Source organism: Mus musculus, chromosome 5 (assembly GCF_000001635.26).
Source record: "Mus musculus strain C57BL/6J chromosome 5, GRCm38.p6 C57BL/6J".
In the NCBI taxonomy this organism is placed as follows: domain Eukaryota; kingdom Metazoa; phylum Chordata; class Mammalia; order Rodentia; family Muridae; genus Mus; species Mus musculus.
In genome coordinates this window covers 15,843,086-15,854,278 of record NC_000071.6, presented here as the reverse complement: position 1 = coordinate 15,854,278, position 11,193 = coordinate 15,843,086, and the positions used below count along the sequence as shown (strand labels likewise).

The 11,193-nt window shown below is 37.1% G+C and overlaps 1 pseudogene; it reads left to right on the top strand.

The window, feature by feature from the left end:
- The first annotated feature begins 5,815 nt into the window (after window positions 1-5,815).
- Window positions 5,816-6,014, top strand: Gm52852 (annotated as a pseudogene).
- The last annotated feature ends 5,179 nt before the right edge of the window (window positions 6,015-11,193 follow it).

Below are 11,193 nucleotides of genomic sequence, written 5' to 3'. Positions count from 1 at the left end.
AAGTTGGCCACACTTTCAGATTGATGAAGATGGTATGGTGAGCTAACACATGTTTCTTAAGCATTCATATCACCAAGAAATTGTGTCAGTGGCTTGTTAGGTGAAAGAACATAACAAGAAGGATACAGGAAGAGCAATGTGTTAAATTGTAATTGGTGGGACTGGATAAAATTTCAAGAAGGAGATAACTTTTGTTGTTCTTGGGGTTTTTGTTTTGTCTTGTTTTGTTTTGTTTTGTTGTTGTTGTTTGGATGGTTGGTTTGGGTTTTGAGACAGGATTTCTTTATGTACCTTGGGCTGTCCTGAAACTCCCTCTGTGGACCAGGCTGGTCTTTAACTCACAGAGATCCATCTGCCTCTGCCTTCTGAGTGTTGGGATTGAAGGCATAGGCCACCACTGCCTTACACAGAGAGAAGTAATTAGAATCAGCATTCGATGAAGACCTTGTCTTTGAAATTCATGATTTCAACAGTAAGGTTTATACTTCATAAACAGTCAGAAGCCATATGAAATTTTGGCAGGCATGTGACTTGACTTGTGTGCTTGAGACAGTTTTGCCTTGGCAGGCAAGATGGTCCAATAGGAAAAATGTTTGCTGCCAAGGCATATAGTTTAATCCCCAGAATCTACATGGCACAAGGAAAGAATTCGTTTCTGAAATTGTCCTCTGACTTGTACATGTGCAAGCACTCACTACACTCACACAAAATAAATAAATAATTGTTTAAAAATTAAAAGGAAGAAAGAGCTCTGTTTTGGCGCTATGAGGACAGCTGAGTCCTTGCTTAGTGCTTGCTGTGTCAGCAAGAAGATTCAAGTTAGAGGCCAAGTACCCATGGGGGGGAAAAAAAAAACCAGATACAGATGGTGTGTACTCATAAAAAAATCCCAGGGCCGGGGGAGTGGGAGCTCAAAGACTGGATTTGCTGTTGGGCTAGTCCAGAGAGTTGAGCTGTTGTACCCTAGGTTCAAGGAGACCTTGCCTTAAAAGCATGAATGTAGAGGATAATTTCAGAAGTTAGTCAGAGTTTCTGTACCACTTTCCAACACACTTACATACACTTACACACACACGGGGGGAGAGAGAGAGAGAGAGAGAGAGAGAGAGAGAGAGAGAGAGAGAGAGAGAGAGAGAGAGAAAATGAGCGCTAGGCAAGAAGGACCTTCACATCATTGATATAGACTCAGTGAAGACAAAAAGAATAGGAAAGAGACTATTAGGAAAAATTAATTATATGGTAATAATAATGACACCAGATTTTAATTATGGGCCATTTAATTTTTCATAAATTCAGTCTGTTCCATAAAATGTATAAAAATGAATTCTATATATTCTAGAAGAAACATTTAGAGGTAAGAGGATAAACTTGAGACTAAGGAGAATGTTCGAGAGGGATTTAGAGATCTGATTTAGGAAATTAGAATGTGAAGTACTTTTAGAGATCACCTAAGGTTACTTTTCTTGGATAAATATGGATTTTAGAAGAATCGTTAACGTGGTACCTTATTACTTCCAGACATGAAATGCAACTTCTTTATGTAACTTGTGATTTATAACCACTATTGGGAATTCTTTACTCTCATTCCATAATTAATGAATAATTTCTATTGTAGATTTTTAAACCTATGCTATGACAAAGAAATCTACCACTTATGTTCAGTACGATATCGAACTTATAAGTTGCTGAAAGAATGGATGGATGCACAATGTAATCTTCAACTAATAACTCAAGGAATCCATGCATACAGATATGGTGGAAATGCACTACAAAAGATATGATGCTAACAAGGGGCAAGAGGTTAGTCAGACTTTAAAGAATTACTTGATCTGAATGGACACATTGAAAGAGACAAAAACTGAAAACTTGGTAAAAGAATTATATTTTTGCATGTACTTTTTGTGTCCTGTCACTGATGTGTTCAAATTTAGAAGGAAGTAAAATTATGACTAAATACTGCTTTTCGTTTTAAGGAGTCATATGGATTAAGAAGCTATAACAGTTATCAACTTAAAGAGACCTCTGAGCCACCAGAATACACTGGCTTTGATGTTTCTGCTGCTGTAAAGAGATGCCAATGACATGGCAACTCTTATAAAGGCTAACACTTAGTTGGGGCTGGCTTACAGTTCAGAGGTTCAGTCCATTATCATCACTGTGGGAAACACAGTGACACACAGGTGTGCATGGTGTTGGAGAAGGAGCCAAGAGTTCTACATCTGGATCAGCAGGTACCAGGAAGAGAGAGCTACACTGGGCCTGGCTTGAGTGTCTTAAGACTTTGAAGTCCACTCACAGTGACACACTTCCTCCAACATGGTCACACTCCTAATAGTGCTACTCCCTGGTGACCAAGTGTTCAAATCTACTAGCCTAGGAAATTCGTATTCAAATCACTACATACATGCAATGAAATATTCCAGATACATGTTATTGCGTGGTAAGGGAAAAGAAGTAAGGATAGACACTAAGGTTAAGCTTTATTTTGTTAGTCTATTTCTGTGGAGTAAGGTCTGAACCCATGACCTTGCACATGCTGGGCTCGCACTGTACCATTGGGCTATATTATCAGATCTCTAAACATTGTTGATAATCACCAGAAGTAACATCAGCCTCAACAACAAGAAAAGTGTAATATAAGTACAGCATAAGGAAGCATAGAAAACTGAAACGTCTAAGTTTTGTACAGAAATAAGAAATACATAAAGTCAGGAAGAATATTGGAATGCTGGTAGATGGCTTAATTTCAATTTTATGGTTATAGTGTTAAGGTACTTTGGATTCATTCATATAAACAGGTACATATATGAACATTGTTCTAAAAGTTTGGTTATATCCTTTAAATCTGAGCCTTTCTTCACATAAAATCTTTGTCATTTATATTTTATTGAATACCTTTTTGGAAACCAAGCTCTCCTTGACAAAATAATTTTTATTCCATACAAAGTAAATTAATTTTAGGATTTGAAATAATAATTTATGCTGGTATTGATGTCATTACAAACACTACACTGAATTGTTAATAATGACCCTTGTTGACTTGAGTAGCGACCATAAAATGTAGAAAAGAATATTTTAACCCTGGAGTCCTATTGTGATGTCCTCACCTCAAATATTAAAAATAAATGTATCATGCAGGTGCAAGAAAGACTTATTGTTTTCATTCTCAAAAAGTCTTATTAGATAGAGTTGTTCCTCAAAATGTGTGTGTGTGTGTGTGTGTGTGTGTGTACCTAGAAGGCACCTCAAAGGACAGAATGCCATTGGCAAATAAATAGACATTGCCAATGCACCCAGTTTTGAAAAAGAAATTTTAGTGAGGGGCATTAATTCATGATAGTTTTATTTGTCATAAAATACAGTTGACATAAAGGAACTCTGTCAGCTTTTAAAATAGGAAGGATGGAATGACACCAGAGTGACGTAACAGTAGACGCGAATGCACCTAACATGACCAGCTTTTTTTTTTCTCTAACTGACAGGAAAAACAAGGCAACTCAGACTAGGAAAACAACTCTCAATGACCAGTACATGCATATTTTAAATTCCCCTTTTCATTACATACAACTGCAGTGTTATCCTGGTGGAAGCTCTCTTGTTGATGAGACATTTTATTTTGGGCACATTATATGCAGCGTTGTTCCTGACAGATTGTTTTTCAGCACCTCTGAATGCAAATAGAATCCATCCACAGTTTGCTCTTACATACTTCTTGCAAAGTCATTAAGAGTGAGTGGCAGTGGCCAGAGACACCTTTGCTTTGCAATGGATAGTCAATGAAACAATGTGGGTAGGTCATTTAATATAGTTGTAATCGATCGCTGCTGTTGCCTTTCTGGCCAAGCTGTTGTGCAGGAACAGATTTTTAATTAAATAAATAGCTGGGTCGGCAGGCAGGTGCGCCTGGGCAAGCAACCTGCCCTGGGATGTGGTTTGCAGTGGTTGCTTGGCAACATAGCATAGACAGTCTCCGAACAACAGCTGCACCCTCTGTTAGCAGCTAGCAGATGCTCACACCTCAGAGAATGGCGTCAGAAATAATGATTTGTGAATAATAGCTCACAGAGCTCTCTAATAAATGGGGGAGGGGGGAAGCTTGAGTAATAAAGGTCAGAGATATTTTAGCCTGTTATGGGGCATGTGAATTTGCATTCAGCAAAGTAACCAGATGAAAAAGACAAAAAAAAAAAAAAAAAAAAAGCACTCCTATACCTTACAAAAAGAGAGAAAATGAATATATAATCTATAAGCAAAAAGTGAAGATGCTTTTGTATATATTGCTTCATTTAATTCTTTCAATAGACATCAATGCTAACTGTTAGTATAGCAAGCATGCTACTTGGTTTCAAGGAATTTAAATCACTTATAAATATAAAGTTCTATGATCAATTTAGTATACAAATTTAAAACTGTGTGGCAAATAGAAACCCAAGACAAAATGTTTTACTTATTATAAGATAAAATATGTGTAATAACTGTTACTACTAGTAACTGGTAGCTGTGTCCGTTTATAACTACATTCTTTGTGCAGTGCCTACGGGATCACGCCAAACGTTGTCATCTGGCTTACTGAAACTAATTAAAAATAAGATAAAATATAGGACTGGAAGCTATGAATCTCTGTTCTAATAAGAATGTGTAATTAAGTTGTGATGAAGCAGAACCTTCTACTATTTTATTCTGATCAGATTATGCCATGCCATGAACATATGGCCCCAACATTCACGTCACTTTTGGTATAAAGTCAGCTAAATGAAATTATTAGAGAATTTACTATATTCATTTTGACAAAACAGAAAATGTGCTTTAACAAATCTAAAAATACAACATTTATATTTTCAAGAAGTTCTATATTTCCAAATCAGTTGCATACCCTAGTTTTTGCCTCTGCCTAACTATCCTCTACACACATGGGTAAGAGGAATGAAGGACTGAATTGGACTGATAAAACCACACAGATGAATTTCTATGTACCTGCCTGTGAGGATAGGGTCAGATTTTCCTGTGTTTGTGACAAATAGAGAGTGTGTCACGGTGAAGTACCTCCACTACATAAACATCGGTACATTTTCTCCCTTTAATAACATCTTCCTAAAACGCAATCTATATGCTTTTTCAAATTTATTTTCAGATAAAACGTATTTTCAAATATTATATGTATGTATAGCGTACTATTTTCCTATGAATGTTTGGATAAAAACTTTATTTTCCCCTTTTAAATACTTAAACCCTCAAGTTAACTAAACAGTGTTTTATAAGTAGTCAACGTGTTTTGAGCTCAGTTCATTTACTAGTTTTTACTTTGTATGTGTCTTTATGTGTGTTCATGCATATTTGGGTGCAAATGTATGTGTGCATGTGTTGAGGGTGAATGTGGAAACCAGAAGCCAGCATGGGTATTGTTCTTTGAGAACTTTCTACTTTGTTTTTGTGAGACAGCGTGTTTCATTGGTCCTATGGATCATTGATATGGCTTGACTGACAAGCAAGGGGGGCCCGGGGTAACCTTGCTCTCTACATGGGTTCGGGGGATCAGGCTTGCACAGCCAACATTTGGCCAACTGACTATCTCATACCAAGTGCAGCTCGTCAAAAAGAATACATATTGAAACTCCCAACAACTGAATATATACATGTAATTAATGTAGCATTGAGTTAGTTTCATGGTAAGTAGCTAAAGTGAGTTGAGCATTGTTGAATCAACAACTAAATTGCACACAACCTTTGTTTCTTTTCATAATCATCTCCAGGATGTGAGCGAATTCAATGGATCAGTAACATAAAGTATCCGAGTGTCTCAAAAGAAGTATTTTCAAAGACAATACTTTTTGGACTCATTGCTATAGGTGGTTATGGGAGAACTTTCTCGGGGCCTGTCGAGTTCTGGGGACCAAGCAGAGGCACCGCCTTCTCTCCTGAGAGAGAGAAGCTGGCTTTGTTGTTTAGCCACAACTGCCATTGCTATTAATGATCACTGTCCTCTGGGGGGAGGGGGGGAGAAGGATGTCATCTGAATGCCTTCTGCCTGGGGGATAAAGAAGAAAACTTTTCAAGAGCAAATAAACACTTTCCTTTTTGAAGAAAGCCAAGTTTATTGACTGGACATATTATTGGATTTTAGGAAGAAACCATCCTCTACTAGTATCTATCCCAAATAGAGATTGAAATGCTTAGTAAAAATTTAATTATTTCACTCATTTACTCTTTGGTGTCATGTATGTATTGAGGGAAGGCTGGAAAAGTGTCCTCTCTAGGCATTAAAGGATGTATTTCATGGGAAGTTCACCATACAGTTTCTACCACCAAAGCTGGCCACTCTGGAGTATCCAGGGACATTTAATTTGTAATTATGGTTAGTATCCACATAGCCACTCTCTTCCAAGGAGACTGTTGTGAATCACTGATTAATAAATCGAACAAAAAGTGGAATATTATAAATAATTCTTTATATAAAGTAGAAAAAAATCTACCCTGTAGTACTACTAAGTAGAAAAGTACAAATGTTGTCTCTGACTTGTGTCTATGAATGTGTCCTAAAATCACGCAATAAGAGACTAAGTCTCCTCTCTTGTATTATTGTTATGAATAAATAGAACAATTTAATCACTAAAATACCACATAAATGGAAAGCCAAGATTTAGTCTATGAATTAACTTGCTGTTGCCATTTAAAAATTGGCACGAAGTCATGATGGGAATGAAAGCCATAGAATAATTATAGCAGGATGCATGGTACAATTCATCTTTGCTTCCTGAACTAGGAAAAGGCCCTCCGTGGGAAAATCATAAAAATTTGAAAAGGGTTGTGCTCTCAAATACGGAAATCAGTCAGTGTTAATTTTCTTGTTATCATCACTTTGTTGTAGTTACATAAATGTTAATATTTGGAATGTCTAGATGAGGGGTAAGCAATAATTTTGGACTGCCAATTTTTATATCTGAGTAACTTACAAATAAGAAATCAAATTATGATAATTATGAATTTATTATAGCTCATAAATTAAATTTAGATACAAATTAATGTCTTAAAAAGTTATGTAGTAAGTTCCTATTAATAGAAATCATTTTCTTTGTGATGATGACTGATGTCATTAAGGACAAAGGGGAAATATATATAGAGAGAGACAGAGTCAGATTTTGATTTAAAATACAACAGAGACTGTAACACAGAGCAATTGGGACTGTTTGGGGCAGAGTGGAGACAGACTCGGTTCACCATATTTAGAGTGCCTATCGAGAGGAGAACCTTTGGACTTACAGAAGAACAGACTGTAATAAAAATGAGTCATGTATCACTGTAGGCCAGCCACTTGGAGCTTTGTGTGCAGTAAAACCTCAGTACTAATGATTAGCTACACCAAAGCCTGCTGAAGAGGTCAGCCTCTGTGAGGAAAGTATGACAGATTTCATCTGTTTTTCAATAATCTGAGATTAGCTGTACACACAATGCAAATTCTAAGCAGATATATTTCTCACTTTATGGGTATATTTTCTAAATTATCAATATTCTTGGCATTTATAACCACATATGTGATTCTACTACATATGAGAATGTCAAATCAGGAGAATGGGGTTCCAGAAAAAAATGGACAGTTTGCAGAATATTAGGTGAAAATGCTAGAAATTTCTGAACAAAAAGACAAAGGAAAGTTGAGAAAGAGTAACCAAGTTGTAATTGCATAATAGAGAAAGTGGATCACAGAAGCCGTCTGATCCTTGAATCTGTTCCCTGTGCTGCAAACCAGAAACTCCCCGAAAACCACTGATTGGTGCCTCAGTTCCATATCACACAGCAACAGTAAACAATCCATCAACGAATTCATTTAGGATCCAGCACCATGTGGTCTGCTACTGGCCTTTGTTGTGTTGAATTTTCCTTTTGGACGCAAGATTCTGTTTTCCATTTAATCAAAGGCACATATTAATACACTTCTATTATATTTCAAGAGTCAAAAATGCCTACAATCATTGGATTGTTTCAGACTCAGAGTAACGACTCATTCTCATTGTTCTGGTGGAACATAAAACCTAAGTATTAATTCTGGTTTACTGCTGATGAAATGGAGGGATGTTAATTTACTCTCTCTGATAATGAAGGGAGAGTTTAGTTGATCTTTCATCTTCTAACTTAAAACAATGGAACCATGAAGCGGTTTTATTTTATTTCCTATATATACCATTTTATGGTAACTCAATGTTCTAAATATATATATTTGATACATGTTAAATATATATGTAGTTATATGTATATATTTAAGAGAAAATTAATCTGTAGAAAGTCCAGAGAAGGTATGGGGAGAGCCGAATGTCTTTTAGGCTATGCTAAATGTAGCAAAATTTTACACCCACTTTAAAATTTTTATTTAGAGAAAAGCTCTTGTTTTCCAAAACACAACAAGATAGACATGAAGTCAATTTAAAAAAATAAATACCATGAAAGCAGTAGGAAACACTTAGATGCTATCACTATATTTATTAGAAATGTGAACAAAGTCAGTGATTAGAGATTAACTCTTATTTTTAAAGTGCTTAAACTTATTTTGAGATTTCAGAGGAAAGGTCTTTAACTGTCCCCAAGAAAAATATAAAATGATAGCTTAAATATTTATTTTCTATAGCTTGAGCACACAGGTCTCTGAATTTATATTCCCCAGGAATGGTAACAGAGAAAGACATTTTGTAACTGAGAATGAAAAGAGGCAGGGGGGCACAGAGTGGGATGATCTGGATCCAGGACACAGAGGACAGCAGCGCGTGAGGAGAAATACATTTTAAAGTGTTTCAAATTTTAAAAGCAGTGTTTCCCATAATATTTAGGATATTATTACAATGTTGTCCTGGTTTTTGCCCACTCAAACCTCTAAAAGCAAGATGGGTCTGGGAGCACCATCAGCTAGGCATGAGTTCTGGGATGGACAGAAATTGAAAACAGAGAGCAAAATGAGGAGCAGATATTTGAGACAAGTTAAAGAACCAAGTTTGAAGTCACATACACTTCTTGGAGACAAACAACATGTAAACGAATAATTTTACCTCAGTAAGTTTATCTGAGGCAAGTAGACGTTATAGAGCATTCTTTTCTTATTTTCTCTTAGTTGAGCCGAATAAGGAGCTATGATTGAATCATTTGCTACTATTTAAATTTAAATAGCCTTGCTTATTTACAATCCATTTCCTATATTATGCATGGTTTCATGAGCCATGGTGCCAACTTTCGTCTCAACAAATATCTTCTATAACTTAAATGTATATCAAAATGGATTTCTGTAGTAAATCTGTAGAAGTATCCATTTCTTTCTAGTGAACATAATACAGACGCCAAAGAGGCCTTACATGGAGTTGAATTTGGGATATGAAGATAAGAGTTGGTCTTTTACATGAATTAGTGCTGTTTCCAATGTATTGTACATGTTAGCACCCCCCGCCAAAAGCTCTAAAACACTGACAAGCAATTAAGACAAAATTCATATTCTCCAGTAGCTGACTGTGAGCATCCACTTCTGTGTTTGCTAGGCCCCGGCATAGTCTCACAAGAGACAGCTACATCTGGGTCCTTTCGATAAAATCTTGCTAGTGTATGCAATGGTGTCAGCCTTTGGAAGCTGATTATGGGGTGGATCCCTGGATATGGCAGTCTCTACATGGTCCATCCTTTCATCTCAGCTCCAAACTTTGTCTCTGTAACTCCTTCCATGGGTGTTTTGTTCCCAATTTTAAGGAGGGGCATAGTGTCCACACTTCAGTCTTCATTCTTCTTGAGTTTCATGTGTTTAGCAAATTGTATCTTATATCTTGGGTATCCTAGGTTGGCTCCCAATGGAGGAGCTAGAGAAAGTACCCAAGGAGCTAAAGGGATCTGCAACCCTATAGGTGGAACAACATTATGAACTAACCAGTACCCCGGAGCTCTTGACTCTAGCTGCAAATGTATCAAAAGATGGCCTAGTCGGCCATCACTGGAAAGAGAGGCCCATTGGACACGCAAACTGTATATGCCCCAGTACAGGGGAATGCCAGGGCCAAAAAAAAAAAAATGGGAATGAGTGGGTAGGGAAGTGGGGGGGGGGAGGGTATGGGGGACTTTTGGGATAGCATTGGAAATGTAATTGAGGAAAATATGTAATAAAAAAAATTTTAAAAAATTCATATTCTCTGAGGCTGGTTATTTGTTAGACTCTACCTGCCTTGGTGAGCCAGGGCTAGGGAACAATAGGCATGTGTTAAAGTAAGTAGGGACCAGGTGTTTCTGTGCCTCCGGCTCCCCTCTCACTAGCTGTGACTGCAGTAAAGTTAGGATGCAAACAGTCCCTCTCTCATAGGCTGGCTAATTATACTATTTGCAAAGCAGTTCAGATAGTTGTATAGCCATGTAAGTGCCTATTTACCAACTACAAAGATTAAGTCAGGCTGTGTGGTGATGGGGAAGATGTTTTGGGATAACAAAAGAGCCTATGCAGCACCCTGAAGTGAGGGCTCTCCCTGTAGGTAGACTATCTTCCAAGGTTTAGTGTGGGCTTGATGAAGAAGTCCAACTAATTATTTAGACAGACTTGGAGTATTTGATGATTTATTTAGTTGAAAATGACTCAGACCTGACACAAAATTTCAGATGCACGTAACTGAAAATATCAGTGGTTTGCGTTGTCTTTGTACCATTTGGAAGAGTGCCAGTTTCTCTCCTGTTTTCTGTCCTGAACTTTATATTCAGACATGACTCTGCTCACCATCATATGTAGGCCACCTGACTTGTTTCTATTGGGAAATGAAATGAAAGAAATAACTTAATTCCCATGTGGGCTCTGCTAAGCCCTAAGTCTGGGACACCTAAATAAGTGACTTGGAATCTAAAAAACAAAACAAAACAAAACAAAACAAAAAGTGTTTGCATGCAAAATTGATGAACTGAGTTTGATGCCCAGGACCTCCGATGGAAAGAGAGAATCCACTCACGTATGTTTTCTCTGACCTCTGTACACATGGCAGCTTACCTGTACTAATGTGCACATAGACACATACACTGTCACAACCTACATGCTTGCCTAATAACAATTCACCACGGAATGCAACACAATTTGACGCTCAGATTAATTAGATCAAAGTCATGTGCTCGTTCTGGGAAACAGAACTAGAATGAATGTGACATAGACTACAAGAACAGTGGGAAGTTGTTATCACTGAAAGAAAGCAGAGGATG